The sequence below is a fragment of the Molothrus ater genome, unplaced genomic scaffold (assembly GCF_012460135.2).
Source record: "Molothrus ater isolate BHLD 08-10-18 breed brown headed cowbird unplaced genomic scaffold, BPBGC_Mater_1.1 matUn_MA114, whole genome shotgun sequence".
Lineage (NCBI taxonomy): Eukaryota > Metazoa > Chordata > Aves > Passeriformes > Icteridae > Molothrus > Molothrus ater.
This window is the reverse complement of record NW_023416569.1, coordinates 63,358-76,679: the sequence shown is the minus strand read 5'-3', so window position 1 is coordinate 76,679 and position 13,322 is coordinate 63,358. Positions and strand designations below refer to the sequence as shown.

The following is a 13,322-nucleotide window of genomic DNA, read 5'->3' as shown; positions in this document are numbered from 1 at the left end:
CAGAGATTGCAGCTGGGGACACACATCCAATTGGCAAGGACCCAAACTCTCCACAGTCCCAGCTGAACGCCTGGATCTGCACAGGCTGTTTTGTCTGTCCCATTCTTCCTTCTTGATTGGCTGGAATTGTGCAGTTGCACTTTCTTCCTCCTCCAGCAGTGCCACGAGTGGGCCAAAGCTGGCGAGTGAGCCGTGCTCCTGAGGCAGTGCAGTCTGGAGCTGGTGGATGGAGAATTGCCCTTCTGCACTTCAAACCAGAGCAAAAAGCTGTCAGTGGGACTTTGTGTCTTTAAGAAACCCCTGACAGTTTCAAAGGGAATGTGCAGCTCATTTCCAGGCTGAGAAGGAAGGGCATCTTCTAAAGGATTTGGGGTTTGACAGAGATTAGATTCCCAATCCTGCTTGGAGCTGGCAGGGCACAAAGCAATTTCCTCTTGCTTCACAACAATTTCACCACAATTGAAAATAACAATGTTGGAACCAAAGCCCAAAATCTTTTTTTTAAAAAGATTTCTGAGGCCAGTAAGATGGATCCATGCCATCACCACATTTACAAAATAAATAACCGTTCTCTTTTTAAGAAAGATCAGTTACCTCTTAATCCAAAGTTATGCACTATTTTTCTTTACAGACTTCGGTTTTGTTTTTTTCTTTCACATTCTTTTCTGTGCTTTTAATAATTTTTTCTTTTTTTTTTAACAGAAAACATGTCCTATCAAAGGAATGTCCTTTGCTCCTGGTTCCTTGTCGGGTTCGGCTGTCTGTCTCTGCCCCGACACGGGTAGTGTGGTTCTTGGGTGGCACGCGTTTTAAAGGATGAGTCTGGACTCTTCAGCTTTTCGGTCTTCGGGTTGTTTATTATTTCTTATCTACAAAATTTTCTGTCTGCCCAACAGAGGTCTGATCTGCAAGCAGTCACAGGCACTCTCTGACCACCCACGGGGCGGTCATGTCTTTTTATACTAATATCTACGTACATAATATTTACCTTTATTTCCCAATGCTTTTCACCCATGTTAGCAAGTGCACCTTCACCATAAACCAATCCCCAAATGCCAACATCACCACAGGAGATGGAGGACAAGAAGAAGGAAGAAGAAGGACAAGACACGCCCTGATCCCTCCATCTTGTCTCCATAACCCCCCTGTACCCAAAACCTTAAAGTCTATATTTCACTTTCAAAATGTGTCCCTTTTACACCTTTTACTCTAAAGTGATTCTCTTGTCCTCAAACTCTTGTTATTTCTGTGGATGGATCAAAATCAAGCCACCAGACACTTCTGGCAACATTCCAGGATTTTCGAGACCCCCAAGGGTTCTCCTGGCATCTCTGAACATCAGGAATGATGTGCTGAGATCCCACAGTTCCTGTGTGGAGCAGCTCCCTTCCTGCTGGCTGAGCTGCTCAGGCAGAGCCCGGCAGCTCCTGGCCCTGCAGGGCTGAGGCTTTTCCCCATTGCTGGGCACAGACTGATGGAGCAGCACTGCTGAACATGGGCACACAGAGGGACCAGGAGCAGCTGCCTTTGCCCACCTGAGGCTCCAGGGCCCAAACTCTGAGCAGCCAGGGCTGGAAGAGACTGGCAGGATCTGATCCCTGACTCTGGGCCAGGGCTGCACAAATGACCCCACAGCAGCAGCAGCAGCAGCAGCAGCAGCAGATGGAGCTGACTTTCAGCACAGTCCCTGCCCCTGTTCCCTCCCGTGTGCAGCGGTGTCACAGCAGCCTGAGGCACCTGGGAGACCCCAGTGCCAGCAGGGACTTGAGATGGCAGCCCTGGGCTCCTGGAGGCTGTGCAAGGAACGGAGCTGGGCACTCCCTGTCCATGGGAAGCTTGCAGATGGAGAAGGCTGCTGCGCCCAGTCAGCTCCAAGGGCACAGAAAGGAGGCTCTGGAGCACTGGATCTGTGCCAGTGCCACAGTCCTGGGCAGCAGCCAGCCAGCCCTGGGGGAACAGAGGGCACAGCACGAGGGACAGAAGCAGGCAAGGGCAGAGACTGGAGAGAGCCAGAGCCAGGAGCAGGAACAGCTGCTCCATTGCACTCTTGGAGAAAGCTCTTGGCTGGTTCCAAGCGCTGAAAGGCGTGAAGGGAAGAGAGGAGGCCACAGCAAACAATGCTCCTGTTTGCACAGCCTCCCCTCTCCGTGTCCCAGAAGGAATTGCATGGACTGTGTTCTTCTCTCCAAGTCGTCTCGTTCAGCATGAGCAGCTCAGCACCAGGAGCTGAAGGAGCTGAAGCCTCAGGCCACAGGAGCTGGGCAAGAGGAGACTTTCTGAGCAAATGAATGCTGCTAACATGGACCCAGCTGAATGCAGTGGATAGAATCATGGAATCACAGAATCCTTTCTGTTGGAAAAGCCCTCTGAGCTCACCCAGTGCAGCTGCTCACCCAGCAGTGCCAAGCCCAGCACTAAAGCACGTCCCTGGAGTGCCAAGGCCTGGACAGCAGCCCTGAGTGAGGCCTGAACAGCAGGCCCTGAGCCCAAGGTGGCCTCTGGGTGAACCTTCCAAGCAAAGGTTATCTTTGTATCTGCTCCCTGATGAAATATGCATGGTCATTAGCACTGTGATAGATGTAGCCACTCATTAGTGAAACATGTATTGACCTTTGTGTATTTAGAAGCCAGACCAGGCCATGAAATCTGACATCTGGCCTTGTTTGGGGCTGAATGGTCAAAGTCACCTCCCTTGGTTCCTCCTGGGGCCCTGGCCAGGCTTTGGGAGGGAGCCAAGAGGAGGATGAAACCAGATGTTGCCACAGTAGCAGTGCTGTCAGTTTGTCCATTCAGCACTGTCAGAGCTGGGCCCTCTCCCAGCGGGGTTGGAGCCTCACCTGTGGCTGGAGGCACCTGCAGGAATTGCCAGTGCCCAGGAGTGGCTCTGCAGCCCTTGGCTGTGACAGCTTCCCCAGCTGCTGTGTGGGTCTGGGCGATGGTAAAGGCTGAGGGTAACTGGGGCTGGATCTTTCTCAATCACTGCAGGCAATCTTTGGTGGGGATGGTTGGGTGCATTGCTGAGCTGCTCCTGTTGTGATTCTTTGCTGCTTTGAGCTGCAGGAAATGACACTGATTCCTTCAGTTGGAGTCTGTGTCTTTGGTGCTGACCCTGCCCACTGGTAAAACAAAACTGGCACAGTCTGGCCAGATCCCAACAAAATGTCACTTGTTCAATGTCAATGTGAGGAATCAGTGCCATCAGAAATTCCCAGATGGGAAGCCCTTCCCTGGAGTTCCCTGGCTCTGGACTGGGCTGAGGTTGGAGCCCCGTGGGAGCAGTGGGGCAGTCGGGTAAAAGAGGCTGAACCCCTGGATGGCTTCAAATGCATCCAAAGATTGCACATGGAAAAGGAAAAGGACTTGTGGGTTTGGGCAGACAAAGATGAATTTGTTAAGAGTACATTGGAAATAGCACCTTCAGAAGGAACAATTATTGTTGGAATGCCCCCACATGGAGCAAGAGAAGAAGGTTTTAATCCTGAGCTCAGATGCATTTGTGCAAGTGAAATATCAATATAATAAATAACTATGTACATATTTGTAGGATAATAGGATCTTAATATATATTTATCCATTTATATATATTTATGTCTATATCTGTCCAAATCTATATCTATATCAATATTTCTATATCACTATTTACATATAAAATTATAATAATGTGAAGTAGTGCTGACAATACTAATTTGGTAGCTTTGGCTGTTCAGGGATGTAACACTAAATACCCTACAGAACAGGATTGGCCAGGACCCTAATGTCAGTGGTCAACTTTGTGAGATTGTATACAGTGAAACAAGGAGGAAGGGAGGAAATTGGCTGTTTTTACAGGATTTGCTGATACTGTGATGCAGAGTGCTTTGTCTGGTCCTGTGAAAATTTCAGTGATGAAGCCTGCAGGGTTTTTCATGTACCAGACTATGCACAAGCTGCAGGATTGGTTGAATGGGTGAAGGGGTTGTTAAAAGAGCAGTTGAAAAAATGAGGAGATGGGAACCTTTGCCCATGGAGAACCCATCTCCCAGATGTGCCCCATGCCCTTAACAATGGCCCACTGGGGAAATGGAAACCCCCTGGCTGTGCACGGCTGCCCCCAGTTTGCAAATCCAACCATGGGCAGTGAGACTTGAACTGCCTGGGAAATTGTTCTGGCTGTGATGGCCCCTGGCAGGGCCAGCCCAGAAGCTGCAGGGCTGGGCCTTCATGCATTGGAATTAGTTTGGATAAATTCAAAGCAAATGAGAGCTATCAATACTGAAACAGGAATTCAGATTCCTCCAGGACACTTTGGTTTGATAACTGCTCACTCGAGCTTGGCCTTGCAAAGTGTTCCTGTCATGGCAGGAGGAATTGATGCAGAATATCCAGGAGAAATTACAGTAATTCTGTTAAACAATAGTGACCAGGATTGGATTAGTCAACCCCATGACAGGGTAGCACAATTATCAATATTGCAATTTTAAGAAGGATTGTGAAGAATGGAGATCCACCTGCAATCACCACTGTTTGTGGAGATAAAGGGTTTGGATCCAGCAGCCCTAATAATGGAGCCAGAGTGTGGGTCCGGAGGCCAAATGGCCCTCCCGAGGCAGCTGAAGGAGCAGCTCCTGGGAAAGACAACTCTGGGTCCTGAAACCTGGGCAGGAGCAATGGGAATGTGTCCCTGCAGCCAAGCGTTCTGTGTGAGAACAAGTAGATCTGACAGGATATTGTTTTACACATGCTGCCAGACCAAATCTCCCTGTTTGCCCCAAGGGCCCCTTTGGGAAATGCTCTGATCCATGGGGCTCCATGTGAAGGCTGCTGTGACACTGAGGGACTTGCACAGGAATTGCATCCAGGAGCCCGGGTGCCCCTCAGGGACTGGGACCCGGCCCCTTCCAGCCCGAGGGGAAAGGACCCCCCCAGGCCTTGTTAGCCACAGACAGCATGGTAAAGCTGAACAGCAAAGGGCCTGGGAGCATTATTCTGGAATTACCATGGTGCCAGCTCCATGGACAACAGAATTGTTGTTCCTAACTCGAATGAGATTGAGAAAAATGCATAAGGAACGGTGTCACTAAAGTACTACAGGTGTCTGTAAGTTGTACCTTGATAGTCAGCCAGAATCTTTGTCTGCCACAAACACCTCTAGTGTTTCACCAAGGGGTTAGTCATCAAAATGTAATGATGAGTTATGATGGATTGCTGAGCTTCTTTTATAATTCTTTGCTAATGATGATGTGCTTTGCTGAGCTTATCCTTTTGTAATTCTTTGCAGCTGTGCATGATATAAATGCCACAATTCCTTCAGTTGGTGTCTGTGTCTTTGGTAGTGACCCTGCCCACTGGAGAAACAGGGCCCCCTCTTGCCTAAGTGTTACCTGGCAAGGCAGAAACCCTCCCTCCAAAATTCCCCCTTCCTCCTTGTTCCCCCCCTTCATACCCTGAGCATGATGTGCTCTGGTCTGGGCTGTGCCCGGGGTCAGTTGGGGTCACCTGTCCTGGCTGTGTCCCCTGCCAAGCTCCCCCGCAGCCCCAGCCCCTCCCCAGCGTGGCTGGACGAGGGGCAGGACAGGCCTTGGCTGTGCTGCAGCTCAGCAAGAACAAAACCATCTCTGCGTGCTCAGCCCTGTGCTCAGCACCCGGCCCAGCAGTGTCTCAGTGCCAGGGGCTGTGCCCTCAGTCCCTGCCAGGGCTTTCCATGGCAGCTGCCAGGACAGGTGACCCAGGTGTCCTCCCAGTGCCGGTTGCCATGGAAACAGTGCCCAGCGCTGCCCCTTTCTGTCTGGCTGACCTGGCCTTTGGCCCTGCCAGTGCCCTTGGCTGCTGGTTCCTGGTGCCCGAGCGGCCAGCGCGGCACAGGGAAGGTGGCCATGGCACAGCCCCCAGCAAGGGATCCCCTCTGGCCCTGGGCACTGACACCAGCCCTGAGCAAGGGGTCCGGCTCCGGGCATTGGTTGCCTTGGCACCAATCTAAGGAACGGGTCCCTGTGGCCATTGCCATGGCACCTGGTGGCACCAACGAGTGTCACTGCAATTGTACCTGGAACAGCCTGGGCACCGCTTTGTCCTCAGGGTTGCCATGGCAGCCCAGGGCAGCAACAGCTCTGCAGGCAAGGGGCCATGGAACCTGGCTGCAGAAATGGCTCCTTGGGCTGGTTTCCAAGGAAACCTGAACTGATGGGGGTTGCCATGGCACCCAAAGCCAGCAGTGGGGTCAGTGCATTGTCCATGGCAACAGTCCCTTGCAATGGCTCAGTGCAGGTTGGGATGATGATCCACCCTCACAGCTGGCCCAGGGCAGGTCTGGAGTGGTCTCGGTGGCACCTTGGGCTTGGCACACACTTGAGGAGGGTGTCTGTTTGCAATGGGGAAACTCAAAGAGTTTTAGATTGCTTGAAAAACTAAAAGAAGAAAAGCCGCTCTTTGGCTTTGTGAATCCAGGTCTCTGAGCACAGCAGGTCCCAGGTGAGTGAGGAGAGACAGGATGGCATTGGGGAATGTGGAGCAAGGTTGTGCACACTGGGTCAGACCTCAAGGCACAGCTTCTCTGACCAGGCCAGACCTCCTTAGGAGAGTCCCTGGATCAATATCAATCACAGAATGCTGCAATCACATCCTGTGAAATAGGAACAGCAATAAAGACACCCTTTAAAATAGGAATACATATTTCTTAGAAGCTCTTTGAAATATTTCTCCATAACTGTAAAAGGAAATCATCCTGATGAACTGCACTAGAGCAGAGGGAAATCAATGCAGAGCCATGGTTTGCCAGGACTTGCTTGATCCTAATGAAACCCGTGGTGCATTTGGAGCTGAGTCTGGAACCTCAGGGCCTGAGAGGGGATTGCACAAACCTTGCCAGGAGTCAAAGTCAGAGGAAAAACTCAAAGTGTCTGAAGGCATGAATGGGTCCCACTGAGGTCCATCCCTAACACAGGCTCCTCATGGAGTCCTTGGAGGAGAGAATTGGAGGCCAGGATGACTTGAAATCCTCTCAGAGACTCAGTGTGGAATGGAAATCCAAAGTACCTCAAAAACCTTGAGTATCTCAAAGTATTAATGAGCCCCACTGAGTGTCAGTACAAAGCTCTCCAGGGACTCGTTAAAGCAGATAATTGGGGCCATGATTGCACAAACCTCTCACAGAGTCTGGATCAAAAGGGAAACACCAAGTACCTTCAAATAACTGAAGTACCTTAAAGCATTAATGAGCCCCAGTGAGTGTTGTTACTGACAAAGCCTCTCCAGGGACTAATTACAGCAGATAATTGGAGGCCAGGATTGCACAAACCTCTCAGAGACTCCAAGGCAAAAGCCAAAGCCAAAGTCCTTTGGAAAACCTGCAGTCCCTGCAGGGAGCATGAAGGAGCCCCCAGGGCCATTGCTGAGCAAGGCTCCCCAGGGACTCCTTGCAGCAGATCCTTGAGGCCACTGGGATGTGGGTTAGGGGGGGATGCTGAGGGCAGGACAAGGGGCTGACAGTGCCCAGCCTGGCTGGGGCTGTGCCAGGAGGCCCCAGGGCCTCAGGACAAGGTGTCTCCTCCCAGCCCTTGCTGGCACAGACCCTGCTGTGCCCCAGGGCACCAAGACTTGGCTTCTCTTTGTCCCCACCTGTCATCACTGCCTGCAGTTCTCTGCTCTGCCTGGGGCCTGGGGACACTTGCTCAGTCGTGTCCCTCTCTGGGACCCATTAAAAGTCCAAGAAACTTTGGAGTGTGATTCTGCCTTGGAGTTCTGGAGAGGTTTCTTCAGCTCCCTCTCAGGGACTGATGTTCACGGCCTGAGCACAAAGCCCCAGAGGCTGATTAAAGTCCTTGTGCTGTGTCTGTGCTGCTGAGCTGGGCTGGGCTCCTGGCTCAGAGGCAGCTCCTGGTCACCAAGAAGAGCTTCAAAAGCACATTTCTCTTGATGAGCAGCTCTTGTGCCAGCCCAGCAGGGCTGGGGCACTGCCTGCAGCCAGCCCGGGCACAGCACAGAGGCACAGAGAGCTTCAATCAGTCAGGGCTGGGAAGGGGCTGAGAAGTGCCTGGGGCACAATCACTGCCAGCCCTTGGCACAGGAACCTCTGGCTGCAGGACAATGCAGCTGCAGCTCCTGGAGCCATCTCCTGCAGCTGGAACATCCCAATGCCTGCAGAGCCTGTGAGTACAAGTCTGAGTATTTCTGGTGCAGGGGAGGTGAAATGCTCATGAATCTCTCACATGCTGAGGGGTTTTGATCAGTCATAGAATATTTCCAGGGCAAGGGTTTTGTTCAAAATGAGGAAATTTCCTAAGATTAGGTATTCAGTTTACTACTACTGGAGAATGGCAAGGAGGAGGGGATACATATTAAAGGTTAATTCTGAATTATTAATTATGAATTTTGACAAGAGCTTCAGACATCCGAACTGTTGCTTTTAGTGACCAATAGGTTCACAGGAGATCCCTAATGTGCTTTCAGCCACTCTGCCCATGGACAGCAGCAGCATCACATTTGCTGGAGCCATCAGGCCCAGTCTGAGCTGTCCTTTCTCCAAGCTGCAAACAGAACCTGCCCCCAGCCAGTGCCCTGCAAACAGGAAGGGTTCTGTAGGGCCAAGGAGAGTGCACAGAGATCTGGGGTCTGTGAGTGCTGGCAGGGAGAGATCAGGCAGAGGGAAACACCTGCAGGAGGGAAATCTGCAGGAAGCAGAGAGAAGATCAGGCAATGAGAGAAAACAAAGCCCAGCAATGCTGTGGCAGGGAGAGTTTAGAGGTGCCCACAGGAGCCCCTGCAGTGCAGCCCCTCCCTCTGAACAAGCCCCCTCCCTCCTGTGCCCCAGCCAAGCCTCTGCCCTCAGGGCCGGGGCTCCAAGGCGTGCAGCCCCTCCTGTGCAGGCAGAGCTGCAGCAGAGCCGTGGGGCAGCTCTGCAGCCCCGGGCCCAGTTCCCTCTGCAGAGCACAGGGCTGGGAGCAGCTGCCCGGCCCTGGGGGCTCTGGAGGGGGCACAGCTGGCTCAGGGTGACGCTGTCCCCAGTGCCCGGCTCTGGGCAACGCTGTCAGTGCAGCCAGGGAAGGAGCTGCATCTCCCACAGTCCAATGCCATCAGAAGGACACTTGGAAGTCTCCCTGAGATTTCAGTCCAAGCTGGGAGCTTCAATCCAGGGTGCAAACCTGTCCTAGAGCATCTCTGAGTTATAAGATTGATGGGGAAAGGCAGAGGTGTTGTGACACTGAAAATGGTGCTGGGTTGGTGAAATGAGCAGACTGAGTCCTTGGCTACAAATGTGGAGCCGGGCTGTGGTGGATCCATCTGCTCCCAGCAGTGCCTGGTGACATTTTAGGTGTAGCATGGGAAGGTGATCACCCTCCACCTGAGCAAGGTTAAAACCCAGAGAAATTCTGAACAGGTCAGAAGGCCAGACCATCTCCCCTCACTCTCCACTCATCAATTTGCCTCACAGAACTTGCTCTGTTTTCCAAAAATGTAGCAAAATTGCTGAGCATATCTGATATTCAAGAATATCACAAAAGACAAGGGGGGAGGTTAAAAAGAAAACCCCAGATCTTGAAAATACTAAACACCATGTCTGTGTGTTACAGAGGAGGGTATATGGGAAATGGCTTTGATTTCAGTTACAGATATCTGCTCCAAATCTTCACTGTCCTTTCTCCAAGAACAAATCCCCATTTGCAGCCTCAGCAAATGTCCAACAGCAGCTGCATCAGGCACTTCCTGCTGCTGGCATTGGCAGACACGCGGCAGCTGCAGCTCCTGCACTTCTGCCTCTTGCTGGGCATCTCCCTGGCTGCCCTCCTGGGCAACGGCCTCATCATCAGCGCCGTAGCCTGCGGCCACCACCTGCACACGCCCATGTTCTTCTTCCTGCTCAACCTGGCCCTCACTGACCTGGGCTCCATCTGCACCACTGTCCCCAAAGCCATGCACAATTCCCTCTGGGACACCAGCAACATCTCCTACACTGGATGTGCTGCTCAGCTCTTTTTCTTTCTCTTCTTCATATCAGCAGAATTTTATCTGCTGACCATCATGTGCTACGACCGCTACGTGTCCATCTGCAAACCCCTGCACTACGGGACCCTCCTGGGCAGCAGAGCTTGTGCCCACATGGCAGCAGCTGCCTGGGCCAGTGCCTTTCTCTATTCATTGCTGCACACGGCCAATACATTTTCCCTGCCTCTGTGCCATGGCAATGCCCTGGGCCAGTTCTTCTGTGAAATCCCACAGATCCTCAAGCTCTCCTGCTCAGACACAAACCTGAGGGAATTTGGGCTTCTTGCTTTTAGTGCTTTTCTTTTTTTAGGTTGTTTTGTGTTCATTGTATTCTCCCCCCTGTGCAGATCTTCAGGGCTGTGCTGAGGATCCCCTCTGAGCAGGGACGGCACAAAGCCTTTTCCACCTGCCTCCCTCACCTGGCTGTGGTCACCCTGTTCCTCAGCACTGGCATATTTGCCTACCTGAAGCCCCCCTCCATGTCCTCCCCATCCCAGGATCTGGCCCTGTCAGTTCTGTGCTCGGTGGTGCCTCCAGCCCTAAACCCCCTCATCTACAGCCTGAGGAACCAGGAGCTCAAGGCTGCAGTGTGGAGACTGAGGACTGGATGGTTTCAGAAACATTAAACTGCTGGTCAATTTCTGCAAATCACTTGTAATAAAAGTCATCTTTATAGTTCTTGTTGCTTTGGTTGTGGAGTTTTTTCCTTTTGTTTTAGTTTTTTCATATTGTCCACAAATAAACGTCAATGTTTGTGCCATTTCTCATTTTGTTTCTCTCCACCTTCCCTGTAGTCACAGACTGTGTCAATGAGGGGTTGTGCTCTTTGTGGCTTTAAAGGAACTAAAGAATCTCCCAGCAGAGTTTTCTGCAGAGATGCCCTTGTGTTGCCTTCTCTGGAGCTGCAGCAGCAATGTCTGTGTGCAGAGCTGGGGCAGATCAGTGCTGGCCCAGCAGCTGTGCCCAGCAGCAGCAGCAGCAGCAGCACTTGGTGTTGCCAGTGCTGCTGCCGTGGCCCTGCCCCGCTGCCCTGGTGGCCCTGGTGTTGCTGCAGGGCCTGAGTGCTCTCGGGGCCAGGCACAGCCCTGGGGGTGGCAGTGCCGGGGCTGCAGCAGGGACAGGCCATGGGCACTGCTGGGGCAGCGCTGACGCCTCAGGCCAGGCCCTGGGGGCTCCAGGCTCCTTGCCCAGGCTCTCTCAAGAACACGGCCAGGCCAATGCTCAGCACAGAAACCCCCGTCAGCAGCCCCAGGCTGGCCGTGGGCAGGCTGGGGGCAAACAGCATGGCTGGGGCTCTGCAAGGGCCCTGGGGCAGACGGGAAGGAGCAGCAGAGCAGGGGCTGATCCATCCCCAGTGCGCTGCACAGCCCAGGGCAGCGTCCCAGTGCGTCCTCATGCAGCTGCCAACAACATCCCTCCTCTGCAGCCCTGGCCTCTCCCCCAGCTCACACAGGTGCCCCATCCTTGCAGGCACAGACACGGCAGCACTGCCTCAGGAGCCCCTGTTTGCATTGCACACAGCAGGGGCAGCACCCCCATGCTGTTGCTGTGGGGACATGAACCTGAGGGAGCACAAATGCCGTCAGCCCCTGGGGCCAGCAAGGGCTGCGGGACACCAGGGAAACCACTCAGCTTTGTCCTGGCCTCTGCACTCAGCCAGAAAGTTTGTTCCCATCAGCTGGGAGTTTCCTGTGCCTCTGCAGACGCTGTTGCTCAGAGCCAGGGCTGCCTGGCAGCCACCCCCAAACTGCCCTGAGCATTTCCTTGGCTTCACCTTTGCTTTCTTTACTCTTCATGGTAGAATTTTCTTCCTCTTGCCCATCCTTATTCCCTCCCCTGCAAACAGCCCATCCCTGTTGGCCCTTTCCTCTCTGGCCCCACTCTCCATTGCAGTTCCTGACTCAGCCCCATGGGAACGTCCCTTGGGCAGCAGGATCATCCTACAAGTGCTGCAGGAATTGTCTGCAGGCTCCTGCAGTGCCTGCTGCTGCTCCCTTGCCAGAGGCACCCCAGGCCAGGGGGGCACATCTGGGCTGCTGTGTCTGGCTCTGGGGCTCCCTGTTCTGGGCAATGAGGAGGAGCTGCAGAGGCTCTGCAGGACTGACAGGATGGGCTTTGGGGCTGGCAGGAGAAGCTGAGGGACCTGGGCTGCTGGAGCTGCTGAAGAGGAGGCCCGGGGCTCATCCTGCACCTGCTCCAAGGGTGGTTTCAGAGAATCACAGAATCAACAAGGCTGGAAAATACCTTGGAGATCATCAAGTCCAACCTATGCCCTGACACTGCCTTCTGTCCCCTGAGCCTCCTCTTCTCCAGGATAAACAACCCCAGCTGCCTCTGCTGCTCCTCTCAGGACTTGTGCTCCAGACCTCTTCCCAGCCTTGTTGCCCTTCTCTGGACACGCTCCAGACCCTCCATTGTCATTCCTAAACTGTGGGGCCCAGAACTGGACACAGCACTGGAGGTGCTGCCCAACCAGTGAGAGCACAGGGGAAGAATCCCTGCCCTGCTCCTGCTGGCCACACCATTCCTGATGCATAGGAGCACCAGGGGTTGGATGAGGGAAATGGTGTGGATGGGGTTGGGACAAAGTGTTATTGATTGTCAGCCGTGAAGGGTCTTGATTTTCATGTCTGTTCAGACAGCATTAGGAGGTGCTGGGGTCGATATCAATTGGATATTTCTGATAATCAATCAATAAACAGGAAATAAAAACAGGTCAAAACAGTTCTCTCTGCATTTTTTTCAAACAGTATATTCAATTTGAATGCAATTCTGAAATCTGTCTAATTAGCCACAGAATAATTGAAAATTTGAATTATTCCCAAGGGCTTTTTTCATTCAGGTGTTTTGAACAAATTTTTGTGAGCTTTTCTCACTGAGTTCCTGAACTGAAAAGCGCAAGAAAGAAGAGGCCTCAAGACTTGTAACGTTCATGAGTACCCTCCAAGTGGCTGAGGATCCATCCCTATCAGGGCAGCAATGAACAGAAATGGGCACAGCTTTGTGGCTGCTGTCCCAGCTTTGGCATGGGCCCTGGGCCTGGAGCAGGAGCAGCTCTTGAGGGCCCCAAGGCCAGGGCTCTGGTGCTGCCCTGGGCAGATGGGATGGCAGCAGGGGCGGCAGAGCTCTCAGAACGTCAGCCTGAGGGGAGCAGGGCAGCCAGGGAGCCTCCTTTGGCCTTGGCCAAGCACCTTCCCCCATGGCTGGGGCTGAGTCCTGTGGCAGCTGCAGCTGCTGCTGTGCCCTTGGCAGGGGCTGAGGCCGTGGGGCCAGGGCCCAGAGCAGCCTGGCCTGAGCAGAGCATGGCCTGCGCTGCCCAGGCCTGACTGTGCCAAAGGCAGAGCTCAGCTGCCCTTGGGGGCTGC

The 13,322-nt window shown here is 53.0% G+C and overlaps 1 protein-coding gene across 1 annotated transcript in view; it reads left to right on the top strand.

Annotated features, from left to right (window-relative positions):
• The window catches only part of LOC129047097 (zinc finger protein 850-like), a 271,901-nt gene that overhangs the window by 223,491 nt on the left and 35,088 nt on the right, over positions 1 to 13,322 (top strand). The gene's annotated exons all lie outside the window — the stretch shown is intronic.